This window comes from Sorex fumeus, unplaced genomic scaffold (assembly GCF_029834395.1).
Source record: "Sorex fumeus unplaced genomic scaffold, SorFum_2.1 ptg000061l, whole genome shotgun sequence".
In the NCBI taxonomy this organism is placed as follows: domain Eukaryota; kingdom Metazoa; phylum Chordata; class Mammalia; order Eulipotyphla; family Soricidae; genus Sorex; species Sorex fumeus.
In genome coordinates, this window is record NW_026606118.1 from 39,714,231 (window position 1) to 39,728,290 (window position 14,060).

The 14,060-nt window shown below is 40.4% G+C and overlaps 1 pseudogene; it reads right to left on the reverse strand.

Annotated features, from left to right (window-relative positions):
- Positions 1–3,897: 3,897 nt before the first annotated feature.
- Positions 3,898–13,492, reverse strand: LOC130034758 (SAFB-like transcription modulator; annotated as a pseudogene).
- Between the last annotated feature and the right edge of the window lie 568 nt (positions 13,493–14,060).

The following is a 14,060-nucleotide window of genomic DNA, read 5'->3' on the forward strand; positions in this document are numbered from 1 at the left end:
ATTATATATAAACAAAAGTTTTATTAACAAATAAATTCAAAGCATTAAAAAATCTGGAGCTAAGAAACAAAATAATTGAAACGGAAAATTTAACTATATTCTAGATTAAGCTGAATTTTACAAGTGAGCTAACCTAAATACAGTTCACTTCTACGTATCCAGTCCAAAAAAATAGGAAAGAATAAAGAGTTAAGATAGCCTGTCAAAGTTATGGGTAACTATCAAATAAATTAATAACATTCATTGTTGGTGTTCCAAATAAAAAGGAAAAGAAAAATGGACAAAAGATTATTTAAAATGAAAAATATTGAAATCCCAGGAGGAAATTAAATAAATTTATGGATCTAAAATGAATCCAAATATAAATGAACTGACAAAGTTGAACAGGTTTCATATTATAATTAACTATGAAATTTTGACAATAAGGAGCTTATTGAAAGTAGCAAGTAAAAAAGTGAGTTATAAATATAAGATCATAAATCAGAAACATTATAAAAATGTGATGAATATATTTCCATCATATTCTGAAAAAAAATCCTATGAAAAAAAATTACACTGAAACCTGAAACATTACCCATTATATGGAAAAACTACCCATCAGAAATAAACTGTCTAGAGGACTAGAGAGATACTACACCAGTTAGGGTACTTTCCTTGCATGCAGCCTGTCCATCTGTCCTTGGCACCACATAATGGTCCTCCAGCACTGCAAGAAGTGATCCCTGATCTAAAAGACTGAAGTAATCCTTGAGCACGGCTGATTGTGGCCTTCCCATGACCTATTCCTCAGTTTTAAAAATATATATAGATAAAGAGGTCAATGTCACTGTCCTCCCATTGTTCATCGATTTACTTTAGCAGGCCCAGTAATGAACCCATTGTGACACTTGTTACTGTGTTTGGCATATCGAATACGTCACAGGTAGCTTGCTAGGCTTTGCCGTGGGGGCGAGATACTCTCGGTAGCTTGCCGGGCTCTCTGAGAGGGGCAGAGGAATCGAACTCGGGTCGGCCATGTTGGCCGCAAGGCAAACGCCCTACCCACTTTGCTATCACTCCAGCCTGATAGAGAGGTATTGACAAACAAAAACGTAGGAATTAATAGCACTGGACCTGACTAGCAAGAAATACCAAAAACAGTTCTCTATGTTGATGTGACAGAACAGAAATAAGCAACATGAAAGTCAATAAAAATTATTCAACTTGAAACTTATATAAGTAAGGCAGTTCTGCAGATGGGGCTCAATGGTAGAGCGTTAGCATTGTTAACATAAGGCTACAGTTCTATTCCTTATACTGACCAACAGGTCATATGCAGTCCTGGAAGCATTAGAGATTTCTGATTCCCCAACAATATGTGAAACCTTCAGTGCACCACAATCAAGTCTGTCTGAGCATTGCAACCAAATCAAGTGAACATGACAACAAAGTGAGCACTATAACAACAATATTCCTGAACACCCCTCCTAAATCATATGACCCCCAGTGAGCACTAACAGCAGTCTGTGGTTGTTAGCTGTGTGAGCATTGTAATCAAGAGTATAATTCCCAATGATTGCAACAACAGTAAAGGAAGTGGAATAATGAAAAAATATTAATTTTTAAATATAAGTAAATCTACGTAGAATCTTATAATTGTGGCACATAAAAAATCTTTTAATTTAAAACAAAATACTAATCATATCTATGACTAAAAATGTAACATACATATGGAGCGATAGCACAGTGGTAGGGCATTTGCCTTGTGCGCAGCCAGCTTGGCTGAGCCAGGTTCGATTCCTCTGCCCCTCTCGGAGAGCCTGGCAAGCTACCGAGAGTATCTCACCCACAGGGCAAAGCCTGGAAAGCTACCCATAATGTATTCAATATACCAAACACAGTTAACAACAAGTCTCATGATGGAGACGTTACTGGGCCCGCTTGAGCAAATTAATGAACAAAGGGAGGACAGTGACAGTGACATATAAATGATGCAAATTTAGACACTCATGGGATAAAAAAGACCGAGAATACAGAAAAAGGACTGGAACACAGTTACTGACCCTGGTTTAATTTCTGATACCACATAGTGCCCTTGAGCATCAGCAGGTAATAGGGCTGGAGGCTCCTGAGCAATGTATGTGTGGACCTTACTGGGCCTCAACTGCTGCTGTAGTGGATCTGGTATCCCCCAGCACAGCAGGGCCCAAGCAACACTGTATGCTCACACCAATAGTCTGGTTGGTTGAGAATCACTGGGAGTCAACCCCAGAGCCCTTAAATACCACTCTAGAGGCCACTAAAATGGCATAAAATGAAGGGTATGAAAACATAGAGGCTTTGCATATAAGTCAAGTTAATTTATTATAAACTAAAGTGAATTATTATAACTCCATGGTAGTTCATATAATCCTCAAAATAACAGCAACACAGATAGATCTATGGATAAGGAAAATATTAATTTAAAGGGGTATAAAATTTAAGTACATCGATCACCATAAAAATAAACACTGAAGAAGAAAATTAAAGAATACAAAAGGGGAATAAAAGAATTATAAGACAGACAAAAAAATTAAAAGGTAGCATTAAATTAATACTTATCTTACCAATTATTTATTTAAATATAACAAATGAAAGCATGAAAGAACACATCTCAAGAGGGGACATGAGGGCGCCACACATTCTCTGTCACGTGGGTGCAACCAGTACACAACCTTGGACAGCATATGCCTGCCCTTTCTTTGTTCAAGTTGGCTTTTATAGGATACTTATAGGGTACTTCTCAGGATGTCTTAGTCTGGAATATTCTGAGGTCCTCTCTGGGCTGAATCACTAAAGTGTTTTTTTTTTCCCCCAAAGTGTGGATTTTTATTTTCACAAAGCGACAACAATGCCTTCCCACATACAAGTATTTACAAAACCCAACTGATTCACCAATTCAGAACCCTTCCCCCATCCCCATATCTCAATGTAGTTGGGAACATGGAAATATTAATACCCACACTTTCCCAGAGCTGGAATTTTCCCATCAAACAGTACAGCTGACCTAAAAGTGCACTTACTTGCAGTCCGGCAAGCTACCGAGAATATCTCCCCTGCATGGCAAAGCTTGGCAAGCTCCTCGTAATGTATTCGATATACCAAACACATTAACAACAAGTCTCACAATGGAGATGTTACTGGGCCCACTCAAGCAAATCAATGAACAATGGGAGGACAGTGCTACAGTGCTGCACCACTCTGGGTGCAAAACTACTGGCTAAGGTTCCCCCCCCACAGCAATCCTGGCTAGGCCTTGCAGAGCCGAACAAGCATGCCATTACACTGAACTTAGGTTTCCTTTACAATTAAAAAGGTTACCAACGGTATACAGAATATGAAAGTTTTTTTTTTAAAAAATAGTACATTTTTTAAGCCAGGATACACACAAATGCACTTAATAAACAGCATCTTCTGCAAAAATAGGTTACATAGTACTCGGAAATGCAATGAACAATCTTATTCTTTAAAAATTTAGACAGGACACCTTTGAAGCCCAGACAGCCTTCGAAATGGAGAGAAGAATTTTAGGGCCAGACACCACAAAGTTAATGCTGCAAATCAAACTATAACTGCACCACTGCACAGTTGGAAACTGCTCTTTATGTTCACACAGCATTAAACAAAATGGTTTGGATTCCAATCTTTCCAAACGCGTCTCAGTTCTGCAAGATCAAAAGCTGAATAATACACAAAACTATTAAAAGTTACAACAGAACTGTTTAAACATCTTCTCCAAAATTGAGAAAATCATGCTAAGAAAAATGTCTAACAAACTTTCAAGCAAGTCAGAGGTCCTCTTGGTAAGCAGTCAATCAAGGTCATAAAAGATTTCAATAAATTAACTTGAAACAATGTCAAAGAGCTCTTTCATAATCGTCATGAAGGCCCATCCATAAATGGCTTAAATCCAGAGCTGCTCCCTCTCAGCATGGAATTGCCACTGATTTGCACAATTCTATTAACTGGGGATGCATCGCTTCCGAGCTGGGTCATGATCCCTACCCCTTACCAGCCACCGCCCATCTGCTGTGTGTCACGGTAGTTGGGACCCTACAGGATGTCCCATGCCAACTCTTTCCTTGGTCCACTTGTGTCCCAACCATCGCCGTCAACCACATGGCATTCCTCGGAATAGTGCTGTGTCCCACCTCCTCCATCTGTGATGTTTCTTCTCTCTCTCTGCCTCTGTCCCGAAGCCTGAAGCATTGCTACCAACCCCAGGGGAGCTCCCTCTTATGTGTCTAGATACTTCTCTCCCAGACCGCTCTGCTCACTCAACCCTGGCTTCCCTTTTGTAAAAGGACATGGCACCTTCACTGTTCCAGGCTGCTGGTCCTGATTGGTTGGGGTCAGCATCTCGGGCATCTTGGGGATGCTCGGGGAGCAGGATATCTGGAGGGTCATGAAGCATTACTGTCCTCCATTGGCCCTGCTCCTCTTGCACTTCTCGCCAATCTATTTCTCTAAGTTCATTTCTTGATGGAGATCTGCTTCTTCTGGAATCACTGAAACTTTTAGGGTACCTTTCAAAGCTGACATCTCCTCTGCACGCAGGACGTGACTTTCCCCCTTCACTTTGGCCAATAAAGCATTCCCTCCTGTCAAAGGATAGAGCACAGAACTCTGGGCACACCTGTTCCTCTCTGGATGATCCAAATCGCTGAATGGGTTCTGCTGGCGACAGTCAGATTCATGGCCAAACCGTGCATCTGTATCACTGTATCACTGTCTTTCTGTTGTTCATCGATTGCCTCAAGCAGGCCCCAGTAACGTCTCCTTCGTCCTAGCTGTCAATTTTAAAAAATGCCACATTCGAAGCTCTTTCAGGGTCAGGAGAATGAGACCCATCATTGTTACTGGTTTTGGGTATATTGAATACGCCATGGGGAGTTTGCCAGACTCTTCCATGTGAGCAGGGTACTTTTGGTAGCTTGCCAGTTTCTCCAGAGTAAGAACTAGATGGATTCAGCACCATCAACCATATCCACACGATAACCAAGCTCATTGAGGTTTCTCAGGAGTTCAAGATGCCGCTCTGTTTAACGTTCATTGATTTAAAGAAGGCCTTTGATTCTGTTGAGACGGAAGCGGTCATTGAAGCCCTAGCCAATCAGGGCATTCAAGCCCAATACATCAAGGATCCTCCGTGAGCTGTATTGCGAATTCACTACCAGGATCTCACCATTCTACAAAGAAGTGATCGTTGATGTCAAGAGAGGGGTGCGGCAGGGTGATACCATTTCACCAAAACTCTTCAGTGCCACCCTCGAGAACATCATGCGACGACTGGAATGGGAAGGAATGGGAGTGAAGATAGATGGTCGGCAACTACACCACCTCCGCTTTGCTGATGACATTGTTTTCATAACACCAAACATCAGCCAAGCGGCACAAATGCTGGCCGACTTTGACCGTGAGTGTGGAAAGGTAGGACAACAGCTGAATCTCACGAAGACAATGTTTATGAGAAACAGCCTTGTTCCTGACGCCCCATTCACTCTCAACGGAACGACCATCTCCGAATGCAACAGTTATGTGTACCTAGGTCGAGAAGTCAACATGACAAATGACCTGGCACCCGAGCTGCGCAGGAGGAAGAGAGCGGCTTGGAACGCCTTCAAGAACGTCGAAGAAATAACTAAGAGGACGAAGAACCTCTGGCTCCGGGCACATCTCTTTGATTCCACTGTTCTTCCTGCATTAACATATGCCTCAGAGACCTGGGCCCTACATAAACAGGATGAGAATGCTATTTGGGTCTCCCAAAGAGGAATTGAAAGAGCTATGCTTGGAATATCACGTTTCACTCAAATGAGAGAAAGAATCCGGAGTTCCAACATCCGTCGACGATCAAGAATCAGGGATGCTGCCTCGTTTGCCAAGGTGTCTAAAATCAGATGGGCTGGTCATGTAATGAGATTTAAAGATGACCGCTGGACTAGAGCTGTTACCGACTGGATCCCACGGGGTGTCAAAAGACCGTGTGGCTGCCCACCTACCAGATGGTCAGGCTTCTTCATCAAGATCATGAACTATCGGTTTGAGTCTCTTCATGTTCCCAGAGCAAACAGATGCCATTGGGCTACACTAGCATGCAACAGGGACAAATGGAGACGTTACTGGTGCCCACTCGAACAAATCGACGACTAATGGGAAGTTACGTGATTAAGTGATTAAGTGACCTGTTTCTAGGAGCTCATCACCATCAAAATCCAGAGGATGGCTTCTTCAACCTGGACTGTGACCGAGATGTTTCATCCTCAGCTTCTCACACAGTCTCATTAGCTTCTGTCTCTTCGTGAGCTGTTTGATCAGCCTCAGCTAGTCTCCCTTCTTTTCATATTTTCTTCCTCACCATTTTGGGCAATTGGAAAGGTATCATCTTTACCTTCTTGAGCTTCAATTTCCTGACTTTTGATGTCCTCTTTTTCTATGTCTTCTATTGCTTCTACCTCTATTAATTCATGAGATCTCTATTTGTCTTCTGCTATAAATAACTCCTTGGAAACAGCATTTTTTTTCTTCATTTTCTCCAGATTCTTTAGAACCCTGTAGCTCGTCATTTCTATTTTGCTCATGTGTCTCTTGATTCTCCATTCACAGTCCTTGACAAAAGCACCATCTTTCACAGAAGCATATCCACTCAGCTCATCGCTTTCTGTTTTTACCTTTGCCTTTGGTTGATTTCTTGTTTGGAGTACAGTTGAAACAGTTAATTCAATATTATCTGAACTGTCTCCTTCCACTTCAATAGCTTGCTTGAAGTGGGATAGCAGCACTGTCCTGACACCAGTGACATCCAAGTTGGGTGCTTCAGCTATGAGGAGGTCAATGACCTGCAGGTTGCTCAGCATCTTGCCCTCAGCTGGGCCTTCAGCAGCCCAGCTAGCCACAGCCTCCGCAGTGGCAGCTATCTCCAATCAAAAATTTTAGTGTTTAAATGGCTAAATAGTATGCTCTTTACAAGAGAAACACTTTAGATTTTAGAACTTAGATATAACAAAAGGGAAATGGTATTTTATGCAAATGATAACAAAACCAGAACAGGTTTGGCTATAGTTATATCAGAAAACTTCAACTGTAACTATATCTGAGAACAACCAGGACATTTGCAGGTCAGATTATTTGACAGGTAACAAAGGAATTCTTGTAAATTTAAGAAGAAAAGAATTACTCAAAGGTTTTTTTTTTTTTCCAGGGCTGGAGTAATACAACAGCAGGTAGGGTGTTTGCTTTGCACATGGGTGACCGGGATTTGATTCCCAGCATCCCATATGGTCCCCCAAGCACCAGGAGAAATTCCTGAGTGCATGAGCCAGGAGTAACCCCTGTGCATTACTGAGTATGACTAATAAAGAAAAAAAAGCATTTTTTTGGTCACAATAAAAAATATTAATCAATAACAGAAAGAAAAACTACAAATATATACAAATTAAACAACTCATTCCTGGAGTTATTTATAGGTAGCGCTGTAGCACTGTCCTCCCTTTGTTAATCGATTTGCTAGAGCAGGCACCAGTAACGTCTCCATTGTGAGACTTGTTGTCAGTGTTTCTGGCATATTGACTATGTTATGGGAGCGTGCCAGGCTCTTCCGGACAGGCTAGATACTTTCAGTAGCTTTCTGGGGTCTCTGTGAGGACAGAGGAATTAAACCCAGGTTGGCCGCATGCAAGGCAAACACCCTTTCTGCTGTGCTATCACTCCAGCCCTTATTTATAAGTTAAAGGAAAAATCAAGGTGAAACTAAAAATATCTTAAGATAAATAAAAATATAAGAAAACTGCATGTACCAAAACTTAAGGGATACAGAAAAAGAAAAACTATAGGGAAATTGACAGTAATGAAATACTTAGATTAAATAATATTTCATATGAACAGCCTAATTTATCCCTCAAGGAATGGAAAAGAATAAATTAATCCTATATTTAGTGAAAGAAAATACGTAATAAAAATTAGAATGAAAATAGATGAAAGAAAACACAATGGAAAAGCCAGGAGAATGATTTCTAAAAGATTTTTAAAATGGCAAATTTTAAGCTGATTTAAAAGAAAAATAGCACACTCAATAAATAAAATCACAAGTTGAAAAAGAAGGCATTACAACTGGTATCACAAAATCAAAGCATGTATTTAGAAACTAATGTGAACAACTATGTCAAGTAATGATTAGGCTCTTTCTTCTCAAACTCTTGTCAAAAAAAAAAAAGAAAGAAAAAGGAGGGAACACTTCCAAACTCATTTGTTGATGACAACTTTTACTCTGGAACATAGACATAAAGAAATGAAAACTACACATTCATATACCTGTTAAATAAAAAGAAAAATTGGTGACATTTTATTTAATAACAAAGATCTATTTGAAAAGGAAATCACAAAATTCATCCTATCTAAACAATAATAAAAAAAACATAAAATACCTAGGAAATTCACCAGAAGCTGAATGACGAGTGTACTGAAAACCATAATGCACAAATAAAAAAAAGTTTATGAAAAAAATCAATATTGGAAAGAGTAATAATGTGAAAATGTGTATACTATACACAGCAATCTAGAGATTAATGTGATTTCCATCAAAAAATTCAATGGCATTTTTCACAGATGTGAAAACTCTTTAAAAATTTCTATGAAGCCACAAAGATTTTAAATAGACTAAGCAATCCTAGAAAGAACAAATTGAAGATCTTGTAATTTCTGGTTTCCAAATTCAATATTTTAAATAGTACTGCTTAGACTCAGAGAGATAATATAGTAGGGTGGGTGCTTAACTAGCATGTGACTGACCCCCTGGCACCCCATGTGGTTCCCGTAATTCATGTCATGAGTGATCCCAGAGCACCAGCCAAAAGTAAGCTCTAAGCACCACCTGGTATGTCCTCATACCAGCTGGAGCGATAGCACAGCGGGTAGGGCGTTCGCCTTACAAGCAGCCAACATGGCTGACCCGAGTTCGATTCCCCCGCCCCTCTTGGAGAGCCCAGCAAGCTACCGAGAGTATTCAATATGCCAGACACAGTAACAACAAAGTCTCCAAAACCAGAATAATAAATAAATAAAAATAAAACAGTATTGCTATTTTTATATAAAACCAAAGGAAAATATTAAAGTCAAAAAATTATCTCAGAAATATAGCTTTGTAGCACTGTCCTCCCGTTGTTCATCAATTTGCTCAAGCGGGCACCAGTAACATCTCCATTGTGAGACTTGTTACTGTGTTTGGCATATCGAATACATCACACACAGGTAGCTTGCAAGCCTTTGCCGTGCAGGTGAGATACTCTCGGTAACTTGCCAGGCTCTCCAAGAGGGGTGGAGGAATCGAACCCAGGTTAGTCAGGTTAGTGGCGTGCAAGGCAACGCTCTACTCACTGTGATATTGCTCTCGTTATATAATAAAATATATATTAATCTATGTAAATTTATCTGTGACAAGGATGACAGCATAAAACAATTAGGAAATAATTATTTCATTAACAATCTATATTAGGAAAATTGGATTCCATGTGCCACAGAATAATATTGGCCTTTGTTTTACACCCTAAAAAAATTCAACTTCAAATGTATTTAAGACATGCGTTTCTTAGAATATAGGCAATACATTGCTTGACATTTCTCTTGGCAATGTTATCTTGGATATAGCATGTAACTCATTTGTACCAAAAATGGTATTACTACATCAAACTAAACCACTCTGCACATTCTTGAAAATTATCAACCCAATGAAAAGTCAACCTATTTGAAACTTTGAATATCTGATAAGGAATCTATTTCTAGAATACATAGAAATTCGTACATTGCAGAAGTAATTATCTTATTAACATTAGGCAAAAAATACTCTGAAAAAATATGTACTTTAGACATGTGGATATTGCACAATATAGTATATATTATTTACTAAATATCATTCCAATATGTTGATTATATAGACTATGTTAAACCAGTAATTTAAAAGTAATTAAAAGGTTGATTTGTGACTTAATTTTGTGTCTCAATTTAAAAAAATTAATTCATAAGATTGAAAAAATACTGACTCTACAAAAGTGTGATTCTACAGCATGGTGCAGTGTTTCAAGCTTATTTCCATTCTATAAAGTTTGCTAATCATGTTAATGAAATATTTTGTTTTTTTCAAACTTGTCTTTAGTCTGTTATTTATGTTTTCAAAAGGCAGGTTAATATCTTGCAATGTAATATGAGTGAATTTTTGCTGTTGTTGTTTTCTTCTTTAAGTACAGAACTGGCAGTGGTGAGGGATGAAAGGGTTGTGAGGGACTAGAAATATCATTTTAACACAGGATATGAGTGAAATTTTTAAAAATTAAAATGGATAATCTTTTTCTCCTGACTTTTCCTTTTCCCATATGTCATTGTCCCACAGCGGGTAGGCTATATGCCTTGCATGCAGCCAACCAGAGTTTGATTCCTCCATCCTTCTTGGAGAACCCTGCAAACTACTGAGAGTATCCAGCCCGCATAGCAAAGCCTGGGAAACTCCCTATGACGTTTTTTATATGCGAAACACAGTAACAAAAATTCTCACAATGGAGATGTTAGTGGTGCCTGCTCAAGCAAATTGATGAATCATTTAATCACTTAACTTCCCGTTAGTCGTCGATTTGCTCGAGCGGGCGCCAGTAACGTCTCCATTTGTCCCTGTCGCGTGCTAGTGTAGCCCAATGGCATCTGTTCGCTCCGGGAACATGAAGGGCCTCAAACCGATCGTTCATGATCTTCAGGAAGAAGTCTGACCATCTGGTAGGTGGGTGGCCACGCGGTCTCTTGACATCCCGTGGAATCCAATCAGTAACAGCTCTAGTCCAACGGTCGTCTTTAAATCTCATTACGTGACCAGCCCATCTGATTTTCGACACCTTGGCAAATGAGACAGCGTCCCTGATCCTTGATCGTCGACGGATATCAGAACTCCGGATTCTTTCTCTCAATTGAGTGAAACGTGATATTCCAAGCATAGCTCTTTCTATTCTTCTTTGGGAGACCTGAATGGCGTTCTCATCTTGTTTGCGTAGGGCCCAGGTCTCTGAGGCATATGTTAATGCAGGAAGAACAGTGGAATCAAAGAGATGTGCCCGGAGCCGGAGGTTCTTCATCCTCTTAGCTATTTCTTCGACGTTCTTGAAGGCGTTCCAAGCCGCTCTCTTCCTCCTGCGCAGCTCGGGTGCCAGGTCATTTGTCATGTTGACCTCTCGACCTAGGTACACATAGCTGTTGCATTCGGAGATGGTCGTTCCATTGAGAGCGAATGGGGCGTCAGGAACAAGGCTGTTTCTCATAAACATTGTCTTCGTAAGATTCAGCTGTAGTCCTACCTTTCCACACTCACGGTCAAAGTCGGCCAGCATTTGTGCCGCTTGGCTGATGTTTGGTGTTATGAAAACAATGTCATCAGCAAAGCGGAGGTGGTGTAATTTCCGACCATCTATCTTCACTCCCATTCCTTCCCATTCCAGTCGTCGCATGATGTTCTCGAGGGTGGCACTGAAGAGTTTCGGTGAAATGGTATCACCCTGCCGCACCCCTCTCTTGACATCAACGATCACTTCTTTGTAGAATGGTGAGATCCTGGTAGTGAATCCACAATAGAGCTCACGGAGGATCCTGATGTATTGGGCTTGAATGCCCTGATTGGCTAGGGCTTCAATGACCGCTTCCGTCTCAACAGAATCAAAGGCCTTCTTTAAATCAATGAACCTTAAGCAGAGCGGCATCTTGAACTCCCGAGAAACCTCAATGAGCTTGGTTATCGTGTGGATATGGTCGATGGTGCTGAATCCTTTGCGGAACCCTGCTTGCTCGCATGGTTGTCCTTCATCTAATGCTCTGCCAATCCTATTCAGGATGACTAGACAGGTAGCGAGTGAAGAGCCGAGCCAGTGTATTGATGAGTACTGACGGCAGGTTCTTCAGGTGTTCAGGTCTGACCTTGTCTGGGCCGAGTGCTGTTTGTTTCTTTACCGACGAAATGGCGTGTCGGATTTCGGAGGGGAGAAAATTGATGAATAATGGGAGGATAATAGTGCTACAGTGCTGCAGTGCCTTATTATAATTGAATGCATGTTGGATCTTTCTACTTGAGTTCCATATTTCATCATCTTCCTACCATACTTTTACCTCTATTTCTCTAAATTATATTTTTTATGCTTTCTTCATATTTATTTACTAGTTCAAGAATCCTTTCATTGTTCTTACCTATTTTCTGTTTACGTGAAAATTATTATTATTTTGTTTGTTTTTGCTTTTTGGGTCACACCCGGTGATGCACAGGGGTTACTTCTGGATTATGCACTCAGGAATTACTCCTGAAGGTGCTTGGGGGGAATATATGGGACTCTCGGAATCGAATCTGGGTCAGCTGCATGCAAGACAAATGCCTTACCCACTGTGCTATCACTATAGCCCCTGAAAAGCAATTCTATAGGCTTCAAGAAGGTAACTTAAGTGGTAAAGCTGTGCCTATATGTGAAATATCCTAAATTTAATTCCTGCACTGTATGCTACCCCATCCCCACCCCCTGGTACTGCCAGGTAGAACCATAGCTGCACTATACCTCTCTGGATATGGCTTGGGAGTCACCCAAATACCACTGTTCTGAGCTCAAAGACCAGGACTATACCTGCGATAAAGCATATAAGGAGATCTCAGGCCCTACTAAGAAAAAGTGATTCTTAATTTTAGCTATATAATAAATAGTTTTTCATTCCAACCTCTCTAAATCCTCAACCACAATACAAGCTGTTCTAACTGGACCCAACAGGGACATGATGATTCAATTTTATAGATAGCACTCAGTGCTTATAAATGACTCATAAAACTGCTAAACAAAAAGATTCTCAACACGCAAGCTCAAAAAGAGATTAGGAACTGTGGACTTCCTGTTGCTAGATTTCCCCTACACTCATAATTTGTAAATACCTGATGCATTAAGTATCAGGATGTTGAAATAATTTTAAAATTACTGGTGTGCTCAGGAGTCTGTTTTGACATAAAGGCAAAATTAAGAAATATATACATATATTAAAATAAATTATTTTACTATTATAGCTACAACAACTTATGCTGATTCTACTGGTAGCACTTTTTTTTAACTGTAGCTACTGTACATTTTGTTAAATCTGACTCTTGTGCAAATATTGTGCTTACAAATCTAGATCTCCATTCTTTCAGATGTCACAAAGGTTTTCTGGGAATGGTGCTGTGTATTCACCAAAGGGCTGCAACACTCCATCTCTCTCTAGGCCGCCTGTGTTCAGTGGTCTCCACTTCCTCCACTCCAGGGAGGCCAATAGCTATGGGCAGGCGAAGGAAGGAACAAGGGCCAGGATGGTCGGTATCAATTACTTCACTCCAATCTTCTCTCCATCTCTTCTGATTCCCCTTCTGCTTCTCTCTCTGGATCTTCATTCGTTCTCCTTCTTGCTCCCCCTCATTCTCCTTCCGGCTTCCCCTGTCCATTCTTACAGCCTAGTTTATATAGAAATCATGTAGGGTGGGGATACAAAGGTGGGGTTGAACATTGGCAAATCAACAAAAAGAGGTAAAGCCACTCCTCCAGGAGATTAACTCAAGGACAAAATCTCATCTAAAGAGATTACTTCAGATTACTAGGAGATCTGCTCAAGTGCAGGATTCCATTCAGGGTGTGTTGCTTTCTTCTTTCCTCAGCTAGTAATCCACTTAAATAGTTGTAGTAAATTTACTTCTAATATTTCTAACAATGTCATTTTGTATAAGCACAGTAAGAGATATCAAGCTTAAAGTTTGGCTCTTTCTGAGGACATCTCACTATGTATTCCAGACTACAGTATTCAGGCCAGGTTAGTCTTGCTTGTATTCCAGACCACAGTCCTCAGGCCAGGTTAGTCTTCCTAACCCCAGCAGGGTCCTTAATCAGTTACCTCTTTTGGGTCATGACAGAGTTTGTCCATGACCATGCTCTTGACGTATGGCTGAGTATTGTGGTGCTTTGGTCTGGCCCGTTTCAATGCCAGGGTAGCTCACAGCTTGCCCTGGGTCCATTCAG